This window comes from Oryza glaberrima, chromosome 11, assembly GCF_000147395.1.
Source record: "Oryza glaberrima chromosome 11, OglaRS2, whole genome shotgun sequence".
Taxonomy (NCBI): Eukaryota; Viridiplantae; Streptophyta; class Magnoliopsida; order Poales; family Poaceae; genus Oryza; species Oryza glaberrima.
The window spans coordinates 23,814,203-23,824,757 of record NC_068336.1 but is presented as its reverse complement, the minus strand read 5'-3'; the positions used below and the strand labels follow the sequence as shown (position 1 = coordinate 23,824,757).

Sequence of the window (10,555 nt, the reverse complement as noted above, 5' to 3'; positions counted from 1 at the left end):
TTTGAAAGTACGATTTAATTAGATATTTTTATTGTCATTGAGGAGATATATGCAGAAGATTCCTTAAATTAAGACTAAAAGGTATGATACTCTTTTATATCCCTCAAGAACCATAAAAACGTTCTATCACACCAAAATTTGGTGTTTCTGTTACTTCATTAATTTTTAACAGCTTCATACAAGATAGAATATGATGCACTGATGGCACTATATATACCTCTTTGATAGTACGATTTAGTTAGATATTTTTATTGTCATTGAGGAGATATATACAAAAGATTCCTTAAATTAAGACTAATAGGTATGATACTCTTTGATATCCCTCAAGAACCATAAAAACGTTCTATCACACCAAAATTTGGTGTTTCTATTACCCCAAAAATCCTCCCTTTTCAGATAGCTTAAACCCTATGCAACACACAATCAGCGCACGAATATATTAAAAGTACACATCGGTTAACAAATTAAAATGAGAGAAATGTTGTCGCATTTATTACATGAAACCACATCCTGATGGTTTGCAAGGGATGAATAAAATCCATACACACATACTGATTTACAAACCAATCCACAATGAGCACAGGCACGCACCCATATGCTCAAAGGCATACCCACTCAACTCAAGGCACATTTGCATATTTATGCAGACATGCTTGCACATGGTTTCAGTTGAAACCCACACAAATCCAAGTCGATACACGAGCACAGCTAGCTGCATCAGTCAGCAATGCTCAAGTTATCTAACCAGCTAGCTTGTGTGCATTGATCAGATGGCACAGATCGTGCACACAGGAAGCAGCTGATAGCACTAGGAATTATTTAATGTATAAACCCTGTGCGAAACACAATCAGAGCACAAACATATTAAAAACGCACATTGGTTAACAAATTAACAAGCGCGAAATGTTGTCCACACTTATTACATGAAACCACACCCTGATGGTTCCAGAGGGATGAATTACATACATATATACAGAAATTCAATCCACCATGAGCATAGGCACACCCATATGCTCAAATCGCACGCACTGATTAGTGATTACCTCAAGGCCCACCTTGAGATGGTTTCAGATGAAACCCACACAAATCCTACTCGATACACGAGCGCAGCTAGCTGCATCTGGTCGGCACAGCTGCAATGCTCAAGCTATCCAGGTAACTAGCTAGCTAGCATGTGTGCACTAATCAGATGGCACAGATCATGCATGCAGCTAGCAGCTGGTAGCTAGGAATTGATTGATGAATAAACAGACAGACTGACTGACTGACAGACAGACACAAGTATTACAGATTTACAGAAGGACAGCACATTCTAGCATGCAAGTAATTCATGGAGCAGGCGATCACGAATTAGATGGAAGGATGGAGGATACATGCATGAAACATTTTGTTTCATTAGTTATCAGACCAATACTTGTTCTTCAAAAACAACCATGAGCAAGCTGGAAACCTTGGATCATCTTCCTTTTCTCCTTGTTCACTTCCGTTTTCTTGGTCTTGGTGCTCTGGCGGCTTGTGGTTAAGAACAGGATGCTTTCTATGTACATTAATGTCTATCCTCACCTGGTCAGGGACAAGGTCACCAATGAACTCGAGCTCCTTCAGTTTGGAGAGGTTGTCGATGCCTGAGAGAGAATTCAACTTGGTGAAGGACCAGATGATCTTCTCAAGCATAGGAGCTGCTCCTTCGGTGAAGCTGATGTCGGTGATGGTAGGGCACTTGACAACAAGAAGGTTGAGCATGAGAAACTCTCCTTTGTTGAAGGTAAGTTGGCTTTCATCATAAGAATCGCTCAGGAGCACTAGGCAGCATATGCTTGGTATTTTTGCGAGAATTTGTAGATCAGCATTCTTCAGCAAGGTAGAGTGAAGAGTCACCTTGGAAATTTTATTGGCATTTTCAAATGATGAAAGAAGTGGCTTGTTGCACTTCAACTCAAGCTCCTTAAATTTTGGAAGGCTACTGACCCCAGGATGAGACATTATGTTGGCGAAGGAGTTCAAGATGATCTTCTCAAGCTTTGGAGTTGCTCCATCTTCAAAGGTTATGTTTGTCTCAAAGATCTTGCTGAAACCCTCAGCAAGTAAGTACTTTAGATGTTGGAATTCATCCTTCTTGAAGGTGAGCATGTATTTCTCAAGAGTTTCTCCCACTTCAGATAATGAAAGAAGGAATCTGTTTCTCTTCAACTCGAGCTCTTCCAGTCTTGGAAGGTCCCCGACTCCATCAAGAGACTCTATGTTGGTGAAGGACAATACAATCTTCTCGAGCCTTGGAGCTGCTCCTTTCTGAAATTTGATGCCTCTCATGTTTTTGCCCTCGACAAGAAAGTACTTGAGATTTTTGAATTTTTGCTGAATGAAGGTGAGCTTGCCATCTGTGTATCCCTTGTTTCTGAACCTAACATAGCATAAGTTGGGCAGATCACCAAGACCCTCCAGATTTTTCTGTTTCAATGAGGTCCAACTCAATGTTACCTTGACAAGCTTAGTAAAACGTTCAGCCAATAATGTAAGAAGCTCGCCCTTTTGCGTGGTACCCTGGAGGCACAGGCTCTCAAGAAGCTTGGGACGGTATTTCAGGCAACGGGAAATATACTCTGGTAAGTCTCCAATGGATGGAGTGCCCTCTCTTTTGGTACTGCAGGGAACAATAGTGATGGACAGAGACCGGAGGCACTCACATAAGTCACTAATTGCTGTAAGCAAATTCTTGAGTAGATTGTCCTTGTCGTCGATAACCACACCGAGCTTCCTCAGTTGCCATAGCTTCCCAATGTCTTTCAACTCTTGGCCAGTCCAGACCTTGACATTGAATAATACCTCCACGTTTGCCATTTTTTTTATCCCAAGAGGAATTCGGACATAGGAGGATAATGGCTCCTTGTCCCTGATAGACATGGTGGTCTCACTAATACTTGAACCAGCCAGCAGACGTTTTAGCTTCAGGAGCAGGACATGCTTTGTTGCAAACGCAGGCACCTTAGTTTGCCGGATATCCAATACCTCCAGGTCATAGAGGTTGTTGATTTGATGAGGTAGCTTGGTAATATCCGTTCCCCTTAGGTTCAGATACTTGAGTAGTAATATATTGCTGCAAATGTCCTTGAGGTAGTGCTCCTTCCCCTTGAAGCAACAACAGCCTTCTAGATCTAGCACTTTAAGCATTGACAATTGAGATGATTTAGAGAGATTCTTGAAGAACCTGTCGATTCTATCCGAGCCACGGAGTTGGAGCTCATTGAAGATGGAGAAATGACGAGCCAAATGATGTGACAGGCGTGGTTCCACGATATGTTGTTTCTTTGCAATCTTGGTGATGAACTCATGAACAAGATTACCTACAATGCAACTCTTTATCTTTCCTGCAGCTCCAATATCATTGGGATAGATAAGCCATCGATCAATGAGTGTGTCGAAACATCGCTCAGCATGATGAATTGCACTAGGCCAGTCTTCCTTAGTTATGAATGAGCCCTTCTACAACCCAACGTTCTACTAAGGTTGACCGCCTAATGGAGTAACCATGAGGGAAGATTGATAGGTACAGCAAGCAAGACTTGTATTCTTTACGGAGATCATCGTAGGAGAACTTGATCATCTTCTCAGCATTGATGCCCGATGATTGCTGTGAATGAAGGGAGCCAAGCAACTTGCACATATCTTCATTGCTCCTATTGGGATTAGTGTACAGGGCATGAGCAAAGGTCTTCATGCAGAACTCACTTGGACAACACTTGTTCAGGATGTCACGGAAAATCTTACTGGCATCTCCATTCACTCGCTGGCTTGTAACCTTGAGCAAAATATCATGGTACATGCCAACAATAGAATTGGTTATAGGCTCCCTTGGTGGATAGCAAATCTCTTTGGCCCTTTGAGTGTCCTGGGTGGTCACAATCATTGCGCTGCCTGAGCATGATAGCTGCTTCAAAGAATTTCTGAGCTCATACCACTGGGATACATAGTTCTTATCATCTTCAATGATAATCAGGGTCCTTTTACCTCCCAAAAGCCCTTTAATCTCCTCAACTACGCATTCGATAAGAAGCCGTTCCTCAATCTTTACCCCGATTTGTGCGATCTTTTCCTTGGTTTCTTCGATAGCACTTGTAAATTCATGGTCATCCTGATTGGCTGGATTAGGTGTGGCTTGCTCGGCCTTCACCAAAGATTTGCCTGCTTCCGGCACTTGTGGAGGCTGATTATCCTGTAGCTCCTGTAGGACCTCCTGCTGAACCATGTGGATGTATATTTGTTTGATTTGATCCTTGTCGAATGTAGTAGTTGTAGGAGTAGCTGCTGCAGCTGCAACATCATGACTAGTACCAACGCCTGGGCTGGGAGCAGTGGTTCCTTCCTGGGCCTGTAGGTTTTTGTTGCTGGCTTGGAACACTTCGCGCAGGATGGATTCATATGTGGCATGGCTGAGATGAATCGGAATGTTAGTTTCAATATGCCCTTTAAGCTTCTGGGCCGTTGCCACCAGTAATTTTTCTTCATCCAATTGTAGCATCTGAAATTGAAATAGCATCCTGTCAACCCGAAGCTCGTGGTACTTTCTCACGTCAGTGAAATCAGCGCCGTATTCAAGGTAATCCAGCGCTTTCAAGAGTATGCACAAGGGTTTCTTGTTCGTCAGTCCGAGCATAGCATCTACACCTCTTTCAAGCTCACCGTTGAGTCTTTGAGTAACCATCCTGCCTATTTGAACAACATTTTGGAAAACTCTCTTGAAAGTGTAACCCCTACAGATGTCAGCAATCTTCTTCATTTTGTAAATGTAGCATTTCATGGCATTCACCGGATTCGACGCTCGATATTCCTCCACCATGCTTAAGTATTCGCGGCCCCATCGGGAGTGCCAGCTCTCCTTCTCCATGTGGCATTGATACAGGATGTAGCAGAGGATGTCACTGAGTTTGATCCGGATACGGGAGGGGTTGTGATGCATTGCCGGGAGGTAGACCAAGAGTGAGCGCTCAAAATGGGTGGCCGCCACAGAAGCCAAAGCATCATGAATTGCAACCATCTCTGCTGTATCATCAGCTTCTTGTATCGGTGGCGATACAATGGCGATGGATGGTATTGATGTCGTCGAAGCCGACGACGATCCCATCGTCGTCGTCGTGCCCATCACCCAGTGGGCAAGCTCCTCGCCACAGTAATTCTCTAGAGCACTTGTTCGACCGAGATCAGAATTGCTGCTACCACCACCAGCCAAATTGTCGCGTGTTGCACCGTAGTCTTCTTCAGCTTCTGACGACGATGCCGGTGGCGGCACGGCTTCCAGCTTGGGGGCGACCACCACGCCGTACCTCTTGCGACGCTGAGCGACGTCGCACGCCCGCTCCTTGAGCTCGCTCAGCTCGATGCCAGCGTAGTGCTGGTGCACCATGCTCTGCACGAACCAAGGCGCCCAGCAGAGGTATCGCCGGAGGGCGCCGCCCCTCGGGCCGAGGACCGCCGCCGGGTTCCCGCGCTGCAGGTAGATGTCGACGCAGCTCCTGCAGTCGCGGGCGAGCTCCCGGACCTGCTCCATCCACGTCCGGACCTGCGGGTCGTGGTCACCGCCGGTCTCGGCCAGGTGCTCCAGGAAGCTCCTCATGCTCTCCATCTCGTGCTTGATGAACCGCACGTCGCTCTTCACGCGCCCCAGAAACAGCGCCTCGTTGCGGATCTGCCCCAGCAGCGAGGTCACGGCGGCCACCGCGACCTCAGCCATCGCCGCTGCGCCACCTGAGCCGCTGCCTGCTCGGCGATCGACAAGCTGGCTGGCTGGCTGGCCGGATCAAGCTTGCTAGGCTAGGCTAAGGCTTGAATTCTTGATCAGTTTAGCAGCCACAAGCTAGCTAGGCTGCCTAGCTTCATGAATTGGGTGGGGTGGGTGCTTGTTTGGCTAATGAACAGTGGTTGGGTAACTTCTCTTGCTGCAAAAACCCATACTTGATTGGGTCATGAACTCATGATTCCATGGTTGCTGCTGCATGCATGACAAGATAATTAAGGAATATTTCCCTTGCCCTAGACTTGAGGAAACTAATGGCATTGGATCCCAATGCTTAGCTTTATTTGGCCTGCAACTCACGTACATTTTCTTCTCTTTACTTCTTTCTGTCAATGAATGATATTCCTTTGGTTACTTCTCTCTTTGGAGCACTGTCATCCGGCGGCCCTATTCTTCTTTATTATTTATCCTTTTCTTGCTTTGGTTGTCTGCAGATCCATTCTTGCTTGAAACATTGCCTTATGAAGGACAATATTCTTTTCCCTTACATTACCCATTATTGAGATGTACCTGGAGCTAGCTGAGTCTAGGTACTGTTACTTCATTATATTTTTGACAGCTTATTATAAGATCCAATGCGGATTGAGATCCTCCGACTTCACGTCTGAGGGACATGGTCGCTGATATATGGACCCCAGCACTTGTTGGCCCACGTGTCAATGACGATAGGGGCAAATTCACGTTAGAGGATCTATTTCCATCGAATGCACCGGTGTATAGCTCCTTGGAAAGTAGATTTTGATTATAACATTTTATTGTCCGGAGGAGATATCTGTTAAAGATACCATAAAGGCATACACTAACAATCTAACACTTAAACTTATGACACGCTCTTTACCTCAAGAGCCGTAAAAAGGTTCTACCATACCAAAATTTGGTCTATGTCATGTCTTTTGCCGGACTATTATATTATAAAACATTAATGAAGGCCAAATTATGATACTCTATCCATATAGGAATTAATTTGATGCAAAATTTCGCTTAACTATGACTATACGCACATGAATATGATGTACATATGGATGAGAATTTTTTGTACTGTCTTATTTGAGAGGTATCAGAAAATCATGAATACAAGGGATGCATGTAATAAATAAATGGACTAATTTGAGTGTGAAAAGTACTTGTACCGTTTATATATTGGATTTGCATTTTTTTTAATCTGATGTCTGAGTTTATGTTTGACTTGGAAATCAAGTATGGTGTATGTATGCGCTATATAAATGTTGTCAAATATCTAAATATTTTTTTCATAACTATTTGCATATGATGGATGGGATGACCCTCAAGAGATCAAAAAGTTTTTGACACCTCTTTTGCTTTTAATCTCTTTACTACTCCCTCCGTTTGACTTTGGTTAAAGTCAAACTACTTCAAGTTTGACTAAGTTTATAGACAAATACTCCCTCCGTTTCAAAATGTTTGACACCGTTGACTTCTTAGCACATGTTTGACCGTTCGTCTTATTCAAAAACTTTTTATGAAATATGTAAAATTATATGTATACATGAAAGTATATTAAACAATGAATCAAATAATAGGAAAAATAATAATAATTACTTAATTTTTTTTGAATAAGACAATGGTCAAACATGTTTAAAAAAGTCAACGACGTCAAATATTTAGAAACGGAGGGAGTATATTAATATTTATATTACCAAATTATTTTATTAAATCAATAAATTGAATATATTTTTATAATAAATTTGTCTTGGGTTGAAAATGCTATTATTATTGTCTACAAACTTAATCAAATTTAAAACAGTTTGACTTTGACCAAAGTCAAAACCCAAAGTCAAAATATCTTATAACTTGAAACGGAGGTAGTAATACATATCTCTGCCTTATCTCTTCAGTCTTCACCCTCCCACACCATGCATGCATGTAATGGAACAACCAAGCATCCAAACCCATGGACAAAGGGCTTGTTTGGTTGTTGCCCAAACCAACCCAACTAAATTTTGGAATGTCCAATTTTGGCACATTTTGATATAACAAAATGTTGTTGTTTGAAGCCCTTATCACATACTTCCTCCGTCCCAAAATATAAGAACATAGGACCGGATGGGACATTTTCTAATACAACGAATCTGGACAGGCTAGGAAATATCTCATCCGGTCCTAGGTTTTTATATTTGGGACGGAGGGAGTATTTGATTTGAGTTTTAAGACAGGAAGCTTTCGGAATTACTAAGGGCCTATTTGATTGAAGAAAAACTTTGCCACAATGCAGCTTACCAAAGGTGTCACAAGCCACAAAAAGTTGGCAAGATGTGGCTAAAAAATAAACCTATGACATATGGGTCAGTGAGTTAGTAAAGTGTGGCTTGCCACAGTTGTAAGAACCAACCAAACACTTACTCCATGTATCTCATAAAATGTCCATTTCTAGAATCCCAAGGAGTAATTAGTCAAGAGTAAAAATGACCAAAATATCCCTCATTATTAGAAAAAGTAGTAATGGTGATAGATAAGTAAAATGTATATATTTAAGGGATAAAACTTATTGTTTTATGTGTTGAGGATAGATAGGATGGTAAAAGTTGATGTTTTGTGGGACAAAATTCAAACATCAGAAGTTAAGTTTTTTTTGTTTTTTAGATGGAGGGAGTAGCTAACAAAACATGCCTTACCTAACAGTGGTGTGGCAAAACTCACTTTTGTATCGTGAGAATGACAAGGTAAGTTTGGTTTGGGAGAATGGTCAGTCAGCTTACGTGGAGAGCCCAGTGGGCCGATTCCCTCCAACCATATGGGCCTACACACAGCCAGCCAGCCCACATAACTGGGCCGCCATTACCACCGGCTGGGGAATTTTTTCATTTTTAAATTTTTTTCTTTTAATATTTACAGAAATAATCTATCGGCCCTCCACAGGGTCTATTTTTGTAATTTTTTGCGCCGATGGATTATTTCTGTAAATATTAAAAGAAAAAAATTTAAAAATGAAAAAAATTCCCGGCTGGGCTCTGCATGCGTGCCAACCTGTGACCTCCCCGCCGGCGGCGGCGGCGGCGACTCCAGGCAGTGGCCTCGCCGTCCTCCTCTGCGGCTTCACCGGTGGCTCCCCTACTGTCCACGGCGGGGCACGGGCGGCTTCCCGGCCGGGACCCCGATTCTCTCCGACGGCGCAAATGGTGGCGCGGTGGCGCCGGCAAGTCGTCCTCTCCGCTCCGGCCGCCGGTGGTGCGGCTGATTTCTTCGGTTAGGCTCTCTTCCCCCCCTCGAATCGATCTGTGCGAAAGTTATCTTTTCTCGGTTCAAATTAAAAATTTGTTCGAATTTTGTCATAGACATACGAGACCTCGGGGATTTTCGTTACCCTGAAAATTCCCAATTTCTGGTAGTTCATAGTTCATAGCATGTAAGTAGAGCAAAATCAGAGCAGAGATATATGAAAAGCACACAGTGGTTACTTATCTAACATGCATGCGAACCAAATGTTGTCGCAATTTATTAATTACATGAAACCACACCCTGATGGTTTCAGTGGGATGAACTGAATCCACACATACACTGACATATACACACACAAATCCAATCCACCATGAGCATAAGCACACACACTGATCAACTCAAGGCACACGTGTGTGCAGGTAGTCCGGATGAAACACACACCAATCCAACTCGATAGGTACATGAGCACATCTAACTGCATCAATCAGCATAGCTGGAATTCTCAAGCTAGCAAGCATGCGTGCACCGATCAGATGCCACAGGTCATGCACGCTGCTAACTGCTGGTAGCTAGGAATTGCTGGTAGCCAGCAGTGCCTCGTTTTGGAGGAGGCCCAGCAGCCCACTGACGGCGCCAGCCACTGGTAGTTAATTAATATGCATGTTTTAGCAACCATATTGCACATTAGTTATTCTTTTAATAACAAAAGAACATCTGGATAGGTGGTTGTATCAACTGTATGCCCATGCATGTTGGGAACAAGCACTTAGAAATTGAAGAGACAAGATCAAGACCTACAAGATCGAGCTCACGCAACATTCAATCAAGGTTGCTCCACTTTGGATATCGTCGCATCTCATAGCTTCTCAATCAAATGTTTCTTTTTTCTCTCGATTACTTGGAAGACAAACACGCATACATCAAGCGCCACACATGCACACCCACTTGAGTCTACGCCTAACATATGTTTAAAGAAATGGAGACCAGTAATTAATCCTTGATAGCCAGCTCTCCCCCAACCACAACCCAAAACCAAACCACTCAGTAGCTCCCGGAGTTCACTGGAGCTAGAGCTGGAGGTCATGGAGCACGGATCATGAAGCGGATCCGAAGGTCAAAAATCCGTGTCATTTTGCCGCTAAAATCTATTGGATGATGTACGGCCTTTCCGCTCGCGAGATCGAATTAATAAACATGTATTAGTAGGAATTACTCAGGCATTAACAGAACTGCAAACTAAATCACTGCAGATTAATTTCTTTAGAGCTGAGACCCCATGCATTGCTGATGTGGAAGGGTTCGGAAGAAAGAAAAGAAAACGGGAAAGCTTTGGGATCGGACACTAACAAATGTAAATTAACCATACAAATGCAAGCAAGCCAATCAGGTATCTTTTCATTTTGGATCATCCCTGTTGGAAATAATCAGTTCCGATCCAGTCCTTCAATATATACAAACAGAGCATATAATATGTGTATATAACATAGCACTCAATGGTTCATCACAATCAATTAACCTGCGGGATAATGTCGCGCTTATTATTACATGAAACCACATCTGGTGGTCCAAATTAATCACACACACGCAAAT

At 43.1% G+C, this 10,555-nt stretch overlaps 1 pseudogene; it reads right to left on the bottom strand.

Annotated features, from left to right (window-relative positions):
* Positions 1-1,226: 1,226 nt before the first annotated feature.
* LOC127754251 (uncharacterized) lies at positions 1,227-5,725 on the bottom strand (annotated as a pseudogene).
* Between the last annotated feature and the right edge of the window lie 4,830 nt (positions 5,726-10,555).